Source organism: Bufo bufo, chromosome 1 (assembly GCF_905171765.1).
Source record: "Bufo bufo chromosome 1, aBufBuf1.1, whole genome shotgun sequence".
Lineage (NCBI taxonomy): Eukaryota > Metazoa > Chordata > Amphibia > Anura > Bufonidae > Bufo > Bufo bufo.
Genome location: NC_053389.1, coordinates 543368788 through 543380836, shown reverse-complemented (window position 1 = coordinate 543380836; position 12049 = coordinate 543368788).

Sequence of the window (12049 nt, the reverse complement as noted above, 5' to 3'; positions counted from 1 at the left end):
ACCAACGGCCGGCCTGCGCAAAAATAAATGAAAAAAAAAAATCATCTGACTTACTGTAGTACTGCTGCAGCGCCGTCAGGGCAACACATGGTCACATGGGCTCAGGGCAGGCCACGGGGGTGTGACAGGGTGAGTGAGCAGTGCCGCGGCGGCGGGAAGCAGCCAGAGCAGAGGGACTGTCAGAGGTGAGAAGTCTGACACAGCCACAGCGGTCAGAAAAAGATTGAATTGAAGAGTCGCAGGCAGCCGGCAGGAGAGTCAGGACAGGTCAGGTTGTGTTATGTTAGGGTAGCGAGTGTGATGTGAGTGAAAACACAACATGGATGGCATGGAGGGGGAGAGATATGATAACATGGATGGGGGGGGGAGAAATGTGACAAGATGGAGGATGGAGGGAGCCAGAGGGGGAGAAATGTGGCAACATGGAGGGAGCCAGAGGGGGAGAAATGTGACAACATGGAGAGAGCCAGAGGGGGAGAAATGTAACAACATGGAGGGAGCCAGGGGGGGAGAAATGTGACAACATGGAGGGAGCCAGGGGGGAGAAATGTGACAACATGGAGGGAGCCGGGGGGGAGAAATGTGACAACATGGAGGGAGCCAGGGGGGGAGAAATGTGACAACATGGAGGGAGCTGGGGGGGAGAAATGTGACATTTAGGGGGTGAAATATGACATGGGGGGCTGATGGCTGACATGGGGGGCTGATTGCTGACATGGGGGGCTGATGGCTGATATGGGGGCATGATGGCTGACATGGGGGGCTGATGGCTGACATGGGGGGCTGATGGCTGACATGGGGGGCTGATGGCTGACATGGGGGGTTGATGGCTGACATGGGGGGCTGATGGCTGACATGGGGGGCTGATGGCTGACATGGGGGGTTGATGGCTGACATGGGGGGTTGATGGCTGACATGGGGGGTTGATGGCTGACATGGGGGGCTGATGGCTGACATGGGGGCATGATGGCTGACATGGGGGGCTGATGGCCGACATGGGGGGCTGATGGCTGACATGGGGGGGCTGATGGCTGACATGCGGGCTGATCTGAGGCATTGGGGGTCTGATTGCTGGTCTGACCTGAGGTGTAATGGAAATTTTTTTTTTCTTATTGTTCTCCTCTAAAACCTGCGTCTTATATGGCGAAAAATACGGTTCTCAAGCCAGCGATTGTCTGAGGCAGAGCGAAGATACCATAGGAGAAGCCAGCTGCTGCAGACGGGACCAGGGCCAGGTGAGCTGCGGGGCGGAAGGGGGGGGGGGACATGTGTCGTGACTTAATGATGATCATCTTCAAGCCATACTGAGGGTCTCAACTGCTTCCTCTCTAAAGCCAAATGTGGTTCGGATTTGTGAGAAGAAGCGCTGTCAAGTCTCTGGCAGCAAGGAGTAGGCAAAAGATGCCACGTTCAGAAGAACTGTTCATGATCTTCACTCAATGTTCTATTCATGTTCAGGACACTTCATGTTCAGAAGAAATAATTAAAACTGTTAATAATGACATTTGAGGACTTTTTTTTTTGTGAAATCCCTTATGCGGCCCAGCCTCACCCAGACTCTGCCTCCTGCGGCCCCCAGGTAAATTGAGTTTGAGACCCCTGATTTAGACCCTCCTACAATATGGGGACACTTTTAGGTTTTTTTTTTTCCAGGGCCACTTTAGGTTCCAAATCCGCCCCTGCCTATGTCTACCATACCTTTATATACTTCCTACCTGTCCACATCCTATGCAAATTTACCTCGATCCTAAAAAAGATCAACCTATTGCTCCTTTTCAACCTGTCGTACAGCAAAAAACAAACATAATTCACAGAAGTTAATATGATCATTTACTTAAATACTTCCGCCTTCCAACAGTCTCAACAACATTTTTAGACCAGCATTCTCCTTCTTAAGATTGGACATGAAGTCTTCCTTTGAGAATTTGCGAGGCACGAGACCCGTGGGATGCAAAATGTGATTCTGAAGGCTGCAGTGCAAGGCAGATTATTTTCTGCATAACCATGTTCAGTACTGTGAACAGATGAGCTGGCATGCATTTGCCTATTGGCATGTGATCACTGAGGCAGTCTGTCACATCATCTTATTTAGGATGTTGGAACTGCCATGACATGTTTGTCGTACATGCCAAGGAACAGCTGGCACAAAAAATTAATAATCCCTGTTTATCCCTTCCTTAATGTAGTACTTTACAGCCTAATTAACCCTCCATCAGCAGATCTAAAACACCAGTGTTCTCCTAAACCATTATGTTTAAGCACAATATCAGATTTAAATGTTTATTACAGTGTTACTCATAAATTTAAGACATTCAGCCAGTTTTTGAGTTTATGTCACTGCATATTGTCCTGCAGCTTTTGTTTTACCTCTGCCCCCTTCTTATAAAGAACTGTCTACAATCCATTGTAATAATTATCACAGGAAAGAAAACAAAAGAGATTTAAGGTGATGCGGATTCTTTGTTTCCATCTTTTCTTAATTAGGAGATGTAACAATGCGTACAAAGTGGCATTTTAACATCACAATGGCCACCTTGTCAGTCAAATGACAAATTCAGTATAACAATGAAACAGATGGTCTTGATGGGAATACTCTTTTTACCTCTGCTTAAAAATATGCTTAGATACAGAAGACAAATAAAAAAGGCATTGTCATGCCACCATTCCCAAGTAAGTGCGGAGAACTGGGAATTGTAACCATGGCAACTGTGACTTGCTTAGATTACTGAATTTAGGCAAATGAAGTTTAGACTACTGGGTAACAGTTTGCCCTAGGAAAGAAACGAAGTAAAGACACGTGAATAACAAAGTATAAAAAAATACTCAAAAATCACAATATTTCTGAGGCAGACAAACAGACTCATGTGAGTTTTTTTTTTGGGAGGAATGCAGACGTTTCATTTTGGAATTTGCGTAAAACGTGTGTTTACCTATTGTATAAGCAATAAAGGAGAGTGAATTATACTTTCATGCATAATTAAATTATAATTACTCACTGGTGTTTTGAGCTAACATACAGAAGCCTGAATAGAAGCTCTAAACTAAACATTGCAATACATGAAAACAGGGTGATAATGATATGATAAATGAAATACTGTATGCGTGCAAATGTCCACAATGTGCATTTCACAGCTAGGTAAATGTGTAAAACAGCATATGTAATCATTACTGAGGACACAGAGAATATCTACAGCCAAAACAGATTTGGAAAGCGTTTTTACACGACTGGTTTAGCTCACTGGGCTGAAAACCCAGATACACATCAAATACAAAAACTGAGCAATATTCACAGCAATCAGTACGCAATGATACACCACATCTACTAGGTAGTGAATAAATTGAGGGATAATAGATTCTTTCCTTTTGAACTTTGAGCCTGAGGCACCAAAGGATGTGATTTTATTACCAATTTCAACACTCACTCAGCATGTGAACCCTTCAGAATGTTCTATATTTCTGCATAAATGTAACCTAAAACTACATTAGACTTTCATAGAAGTCCTAAAAGTAGACAAAGATAATCAAAACAAACAAATAAGTAAAAATACTAGACTTGTTAATTTATTTATTGGGGGAAATTATCCACTATCACGTCTGTGAGTGGAAAAAGTATGAGTTGCCTGACTGTGTTGTATGAATCTGCCTGACTGTGGATTGGTGGAGTCTAAGGGTTTTATAACCTTTTTCTAGCCTGATGAGCATCAACAACTCTTCATCTGAGGTCCTCAGAAATCTGCTTTGTTCATTCCATGATGCACTTCCACAAACAACCTGTCATTTAAATAAAACAGGCTGCCTACTCATGCCTGAACAAAAGAGTCACAGTTAGTGATGAGCGAGCATGCTCGGCCGAACACTTGTTCGGCTCGAGCATCGCTATGCTCGGCACATGGCGGTACTTGGCCGAGTACCACATGTGCTCGAGCGGCATGCTCGAGTCTCCTCCCCGCATGTTTCGCAGCTGCTAAGCAGCCAATAAACATGCAGGTAAGTACTGCCATCACTGTAATGCCAGTAGCCATGTTGGCTGCTGGCATTACAGTGATTGGCTGTCCGAAATGTGTGTTTCTGTGACATATTCTGTCCTGCATCAGAAAACTGTTTCTTTAGAGAAAAATCCAAATATCTGGGCTTAATCTAGCGTCTATATTCTGTGTGTTTCTGCGACATATACTGTCCTGCATCAGAAAACTGTTTCTTTAGGGCAAAATCCAAATATCTGGGCCTAATCTAGTGTGTATATTCTGTGTGTTTCTGTGACATATACTGTCCTGCATCAGAAAACAATGTCTTTAGGGAAAAATCCAAAAAACTGGGCCTAATCTAGTGTCCATATTCTGTGTGTTTATGTGCCATATACTGTCTTGCATCAGAAAACTGTTTCTTTAGAGCAAAATACAAATATCTGGGCCTAATCTAGTGTCCATATTCTGTGTGTTTCTGTGACATATACTGTCCTGCATCAGAAAACTGTTTCTTTAGAACAAAATCCAAATATCTGGGCCTAATCTAGTGTCCATATTCTGTGTGTTTCTGTGACATATACTGTCCTGCATTACAAAACGGTGTCTTTAGAAGACTGTAGAACAATCTGCGCCACATCTAGTGACAAAACAATTAAAATGAAGAAGGCGAGCACTAAGGGACAGGGAAGTGGGCGTGATGCTGATGGTGCATGGCCCTGGGCACAATGAAACTGTGCCTGCTGCCAGTGCACCAGAAAAAAAAAAACATCCACTGTATCCAGCTTCATGTCCAACTTAGTTGGGTGGCGCAGGACAACACTGTCCAAGTCGGCACGATTGAAGAGGGACCTGAGATATTGTGCCCTGATTCCCAACCTCTTGAGCTTTCACAGTCTCAAAAAGATGACGGTGGTGAATGGCAATCATTCGTTCACGAGGTGGATGATGATGAGACACAGTTGCCAATCACTGAGGTTGTGGTTAGGTCAAGTCAGGAGGATGAGCAGAGTGAGGAAGTGGAAGAGGAGGTGGTTGATGATGAGGTCACTGACACAACATAGGAAGGTAAAAAGCCAAGCGAGGACAGCAGTACAGAGGGGGAGGTATCCGCAGCACCGCAACAGGCTGGAAGAGTACGTGGGGTTGCAAAAGCGACATTATACCAGCATTGCTAGTGGACAAGCGGATACGCTTATCTGACAGGTTGACTCAGATAAAAAGGAACAAGGCCTGGATTGCCCCTGACTTCTCAACTCCACCAGAGGAGAGCTGAGCTGAAGATGAACATAGAGGCAATTTCAATCTATCATTTATAATGTACTCAATCTACTGTAGTGTATTCCCATGCATCTTTTCCACCACAAAAAAAAGTATATGGTTGAATCTTGTTTTCTCCTCCTCTTCCTCCTCCTCCTTATCCAGCTTGTCTATTTCCTCCACTCTAATTTTTTTAATAGGGTCAGCTCAACTGCAGGCCCTCGCCCCTAATGTTTTAGAGGGTCAGCTCAGCAGCAGGCCCTCGTCCTTAATGTTTTAGAGGGTCAGTTCAGCAGCAGGCCCTCGCCCATAATGTTTTAGAGGGTCAGTCCAGCAGCAGGCCCTCGCCCATAATGTTTTAGAGGGTAAGTTCAGCAGCAGGCCCTCGCCCATAATGTTTTAGAGGGTCAGTTCAGCAGTAGGCCCTCGCCCATAATGTTTTAGAGGGTAAGTTCAGCAGAAGGGCCCTCACCCATAATGTTTTAGAGGGTCATTTCAGCAGCAGGCCCTCACCCATAATGTTTTAGAGGGTCAGTTCAGCAGCAGGCCCTCGCCCCTAATGTTTTAGAGGGTCAGCTCAGTAGCAGGCCTGCACCTAAAATCTTTTACTTGGTCAGCTCACCTGCAGGCCCGCAACTCAATGTGAATGAGGCCCTCCATTATGTGATATACAGGTTGTATCGGAATGCCTCTTCAGGACTTGCAAAGTAAATTTACAGGAAAGAATGTTTTCAATCAATTTTTCCTATAAAATCGTTTTTTTACTTTGGTTTTGTGCGTAAAACCTAAATTAGATTGTGGGCCTGGTGATCAGTTTAAGGCCTTTTAAGCACCATCAGCAGCATGGTGATAAAAATGAGTGGCAAGGTGACATGGTGTGGACATGGCAGCATGAGGAGGCCACATAGTGACACAATGACTGAGTCTGGATAAAAGACTGAGGCCACAGATTGCTTAGAAAGATGCAGATGGAATCAATCTGTGGAGCTGTATCACCGTCACCTGCAGACCAGGGCCGTAGCTATAGTGGAAACAGGGGAAGCTGCAGCTTTAGGGCCCTGACCCAGAAGGGGTCCATCCAGGAGGAGGAGGACTAAAGGATTTGGTCAGGGCCCCCTCAACAGTATTACACAATGAAATTAGATACAGTGACAGTATAGACCGTGTATAAAACTGATGGAACAGCAGCCGGCCCTGGTCTGAGAGAGCGATCTTTACTATCCACAGGAATGGGGGCTGCATGAAAGGAAGGGGTCGCTAAATAATTACTGTGGGATGCAGCCCCATTCAAAAATTTGCTGTGGGGCCCAGTCAATTCTAGCTACGCCACTGATGCAGCCCACAAAAGGAAGTTGGGTTTATCGATTCCAAAACCTAAATTAAATTGTGGGCCTGGTGATTTGTTTAAGGCCTTTTAAGCAGCAGCAGCAGCATCGTGATAAAAATTTGTGGCAAGGTGACATGGTGTGGAGATTGCAGCATGAGGAGGCCACATAGTGGCACAATGACTGAGTCTGGATAAAAGACTAAGGCGACAGATTGCTTAGAAAGATGCAGATGGAAAAAATTTGTATCACCGTCACCTTCAAATTAATGCAGCCATCAAATTTAAGTTGGGTTTGTCTGTTCCACTTCAGCTCACCAGCAGGCCTGCACCTAAAATCTTTTACTGGTTCAGCTCACATGCAGGCCCGCAACTCATGCTGCCTTGCTTTGAAGTTGTAGACGTAGCCGTTTATCAGGCTCCCTTTCTGAAATGGAACTATGAATTCCCGTTATCGGTGATCACCATGGAAGGCGCATAAAATAACATTGAAAGTTGATAGGGAAGATATCCAAATAGATCGTGGACATCACGGGGACGTGCGATCAGGCAGAAGTTAGAGTCAACAAAGCGGTAGCAGGGCCTCTCCTGTATAACGTTTCCTCATCCAAAATACTGCAGTGACATTCCCTGTAATTTTTTATTACTCAGTCCAATAGTAGGGCATCTTAAGAGTCCTGTATTGTTATTTATTGTCACTACCTCCCCGAGTCGGGAGTATGTAATTGCCGCGCGCCTTCTGCTTTCCTTAGATTTTTCTGCTTTAATAACTTGACCCACCCTCTCCACCCAATCAGATTTCAGCCATTGACCCCCCTTGGATGTGGTATCCCGTTCTCAAGCTCCCTCTCTGGCATCGAACCCTGATTACCCGTGATCACCATGGTAGGCGCAGAAAAGAACATCGAAAGTTGATAGGGCAGAAATCCAAATGGATCGTTGCCGTCACGGGGACGTGCAATCACCCAGAGGTGATCTAGAGTCACCAATGAGGCAGCGGGCCCTCGCCCCCAAGGTTTTAGATGGTCAGATCAGCAGGTGCTTGCTCGAAATGTTCTTGAGGGTCACCAGCAGGCCATCAATCATAATTTTTCAAGGGTGTGTATGATGTGTTTATGTGTAACAAAGGGTGTTTTGGAGTGTTGGTTCCTTGTAGTTTTTGGCAGCTCTTTCACTTAGTGCATAGGCTTTATCAGTGTAGGAGTCCCACTACCTGAACAATTGTACCACAATGTGAATGAGGCCCTACCTTATGTGATATACAGGCTGTTTACAATTGAATATACAGGAAAGAATGTTTCCTAACAATTTTTCCTGTAAAATAGATTTTTTTGGGGGGGTTTTGTGCATATTTTTGTCAGTCTATAAAAGTGGCGTACAACTCGGACAACATGATTCCCAGCAGCGACCTAGGAGTCCAAGATGCATCCTGACATCGTCCCCATGCTGTTCCCAATCCATTTCGGTGGTGTTTCTGTCACTTTCTGACCTTTTCCAATGGACCAGGCACCCTCTCCTCTTCAGAGCAGGGGGTGCCTGGTCGTCTCCCATTGACTTCCATTATACTCAGGTGCTCAACCGAGCACACGAATATAGCAATGTGTTCGGCCCGAACACCCGAATACTTTGGTGCTCGATCATCACTAGTCACAGCAACACTCAAATTCAGCAATTTATTCATTGAGCGAGGGTTAAGTCCCATAAAGAATTATGAACATTTTAAAGGGATTGTTCATCAACGTTTTTTTTTTTTATAAACTCCCCCCAAGGGATACATCAAGGCAAGCATACTTACCCTCCTCCAGATGCTTGTTTCTGGCTCTATGGGTCCACTTTGGTCCCCGCATGTGTCACATCTGTGACAGGTCTCAGAAGGTCTGAAAGATTATCTACGCATTAGTGATCTGACAGCCTCTTTTGGTTTCACTTTGTCTGTTCAGGTGTGGATCATGTGACCTTTACCTCGCCCTATTTAGTCTGACTTTTCCCATCACTCCTTGCTTGGGATAGCTTCATTTGGATTTGGAAGAGCTGGAGTGTGGTTCTTGCTGGAGTCCTGTTCATCCATCATCCTCAGAAGTTAAGTGTTCCGCTTGTTGTGTTTTGTCCCCCCCCCCCCCCCCTTGGTTGTTTACTAGGCCTCAGTGAGAAGCTGGTTCTTTGACCAGGGAAGGAACTGGTGGTCTCTGCCCTGTCATTATCTTTAGGGCATCCAAGGGTCACCAGGGTTTTCTAGGTTCCTGTGTATGGGTATCTCTACCATCGAGAGGTGCCCATAAGGATAGGAGTTAGGGCCAGGAGCAGGGTTTTATAGGTGATGACCCTTTTCCTTCCCTAGCGGTGAGGCCTAGTGTCTTTCCCCTTACTTCTTGTTGTCTTTTAGTGTTCTCCCCTACTACATCCGTGACAGCATGTGAACTTTCAGAACAGATGGGGTTCATGTACAGCACTGCAGCCATTGACGTGTAATGGAGCATCAGGGAGCAGGTAAGTATGTTTCCATTGACAGATCCTGCTGAGTAGGGAAGAGGGGGGATTTAAAACACATTGAGAAGTTGGACAACCCCTTTAAATTGTCAGAATATTTATACTGCTCTGATTAACAGTCTATATTCTTTATGTAACTAAATTAGAATCTGTAAGGGAGTAGATTCTAACTTATTATCATAAAAACCAAGCCAATAAGAGCTCGTGATCTGTTCTAAGTTTGACAACAAATAAAAGGCAGTGGTAAATCAAAATATATATTTATTAAAATAATAATAATACTGTGCAAATTAATCAAATATAAAATCGGTGACAATAAAATTATGAAAATTCCTTAATGATATGCAACCTTTTAAGAAAGCCAAAATAACCTATAGGATATACATATATCCCTTACAATTCCTTATTGTAATAACAATATATCTTATATTACTTTGATACCTGATTTCTCTCAGCCGACAGATGTCTCAGATTAAACTCAAGTCAGATTTATATCATTATTTATATATATATATATATATATATATATATATATATATATATATATATATTTGTGTGTGTGCAAATATATTATTTTCGTTTCCAATAAAATATAGGAAAGTTAATACTATACCAGTGTATTGGCTAGCAGAAATCAGTTTTAAGATTTAGGACCATAGACTGGTCTGGTCCTATATGTCCCCGAATGGTTGTGTCCTTCTTGAAAAGATTGAGGAATGGAATAGTGTTCTCAAGGAATGTGTGGATCTTCTGGATGACTGGATAGGTGGTCCTAGTTCATCGGATGGTACTGATGACTTCCTCAGGTAGGTGTATCAGATGGGATCCCTTCTGTCAGCTCATGCCACCTTTTTATCCCATTCAAAAGTGGGATTGGTCTGGTTTGACAATTAACTAGAGACATCATAAACGTTAATTTCCACAACTATTTCGTAATACATGTCTTAATTTTATTCTACCACTAGATGGCACTAAGGCTCTATGTAAAAGTTTTGACAATTATAGCTATTTTCTATATTTTCCTTTTTAATTTAAAGAAAGGGTAATCTTTAACTGGGATTTTAGACAGAACTTCCAAAACAATAGAATGCAAACACGAATGTGTATTAAGGATTTAGTCCTCTATTACCACAGACATCTTAAGTATACACTCCCAGACATGACTAAGGCCTTTTCCATTCATATGGAGAAAAACAAAGTCGTATAACACTTGTCCTTATTGTCTCTGTGAAAATCCATTGTTTGCTCTTGAACACTTGTGTTTACAATTCCCCTTCCCGAGATCTTCTGAGAAACAGATAATTAACTTCACACCAATCTCTGATATAGCACTCTGAAACTACATTGGAATTTTCACCTCAATTCTAACACTAAATGAATATCCCCTTATCAAACTTCTAGTTATATAAAACACCCAATTTTAGAACATATCATATAAAAACCCAAAACACATTCATATGAGGATTAATATAAACATTACAATGAATACTAAATTATATTCTTTTTACTCACTGGGAATAAATTAACATTCAGCATATTCCCTTATCTGAGTAAATGCATTTTATTATACCTGTGAAACCTTCTTCTTAGGCTAGTTTCACACTAGCGTCAGGGGACTCCGGCAGGCTGTTCCGGCGGGTGAACAGCCTGTCGGATCTTTTAGTCCGGCTGCCTCTCGCCGTGCCTCTGCCGGAACTCTGCCCCCGCCCCCATTATAGTCAATGGGAATGGAGCGGCAGTCCAGGGGCACACGTGAACTAGCGGCAGGACGGATCCGACAGGCTGTTCACCCGCCGGAACAGCCTGCCGGAGTCCCCTGCCGCTAATGTGAAAGTACCCTTACAAAAACAGACTGTGTAAACACTTTTGCACAGATCACTAATCTCACAGTTAGTCTTTGAGAGCTTCACCTCACCTTAACCTTTTAAAACTAGACAAAATGGACCCCCAATGTTCATTTTTACATATTTAGACAGGCCTTTTCAATACGTATATTTTTATGCTCAGTAATTCTGACAAAGTACTATTTATATCAATATATAGACTAATACAAATTATCTGGAGACCTGCTTACATCTTTGGACAGTAAAAGTTTCTTTGGTACTTCATCTATTGGTTCAGAAACAAAACATTGTAAAAAGGTGACGTCTTTAACCCCTTAAGGTCGAGGCCTATTTTCATTTTTGGATTTTGGATTTTTCCTCCCCACGTTCCAATAGCCATAACATTTTTATTTTTCCATTCAGATAACTATATGAGTGCTTCTTTTTTTGCGTGGGACAAGATGCATTTTTTTATTGCCACCATATAATTTACCATATATCGTATTGGAAAACAGGAAATAAAATATTTTTGTGGCAAAATTGAAAAAAAAAAATGAATTTCGCCAAGGTTTTTGAGGTTTTATAGAAACATAGAATGTGTCGGCAGATAAGAACCATTTGGCCCATCTAGTCTGCCCAATATATATGAATCCTATTAATAGTCCCTGGCCCTATCTTATATGAAGGATAGCCTTATGCCTATCCCATGCATGCTTAAACCCCTTCACTGTATTTGCAGCTACCACTTCTGCAGGAAGGCTATTCCATGCATCCACTACTCTCTCAGTAAAGTAATACTTCCTTATATTACTTTTAAACCTTTGCCCCTCTAATTTAAAACTGTGTCCTCTTGTGGTAGTTTTTATTCTTTTAAATATGCTCTCCTCCTTTACCGAGTTGATTCCCTTTATGTATTTAAAAGTTTCTATCATATCCCCTCTGTCTCTTCTTTCTTCCAAGCTATACATGTTAAGGTCCTTTAACCTTTCCTGGTAAGTTTTATCCTGCAATCCATGTACTAGTTTAGTAGCTCTTCTCTGAACTCTCTCTAGAGTATCTATATCCTTCTGGAGATATGGCCTCCAGTACTGCGCACAATACTCCAAGTGAGGTCTCACCAGTGTTCTGTACAGCGGCATAAGCACTTCACTCTTTCTACTGCTTATACCTCTCCCTATACATCCAAGCATTCT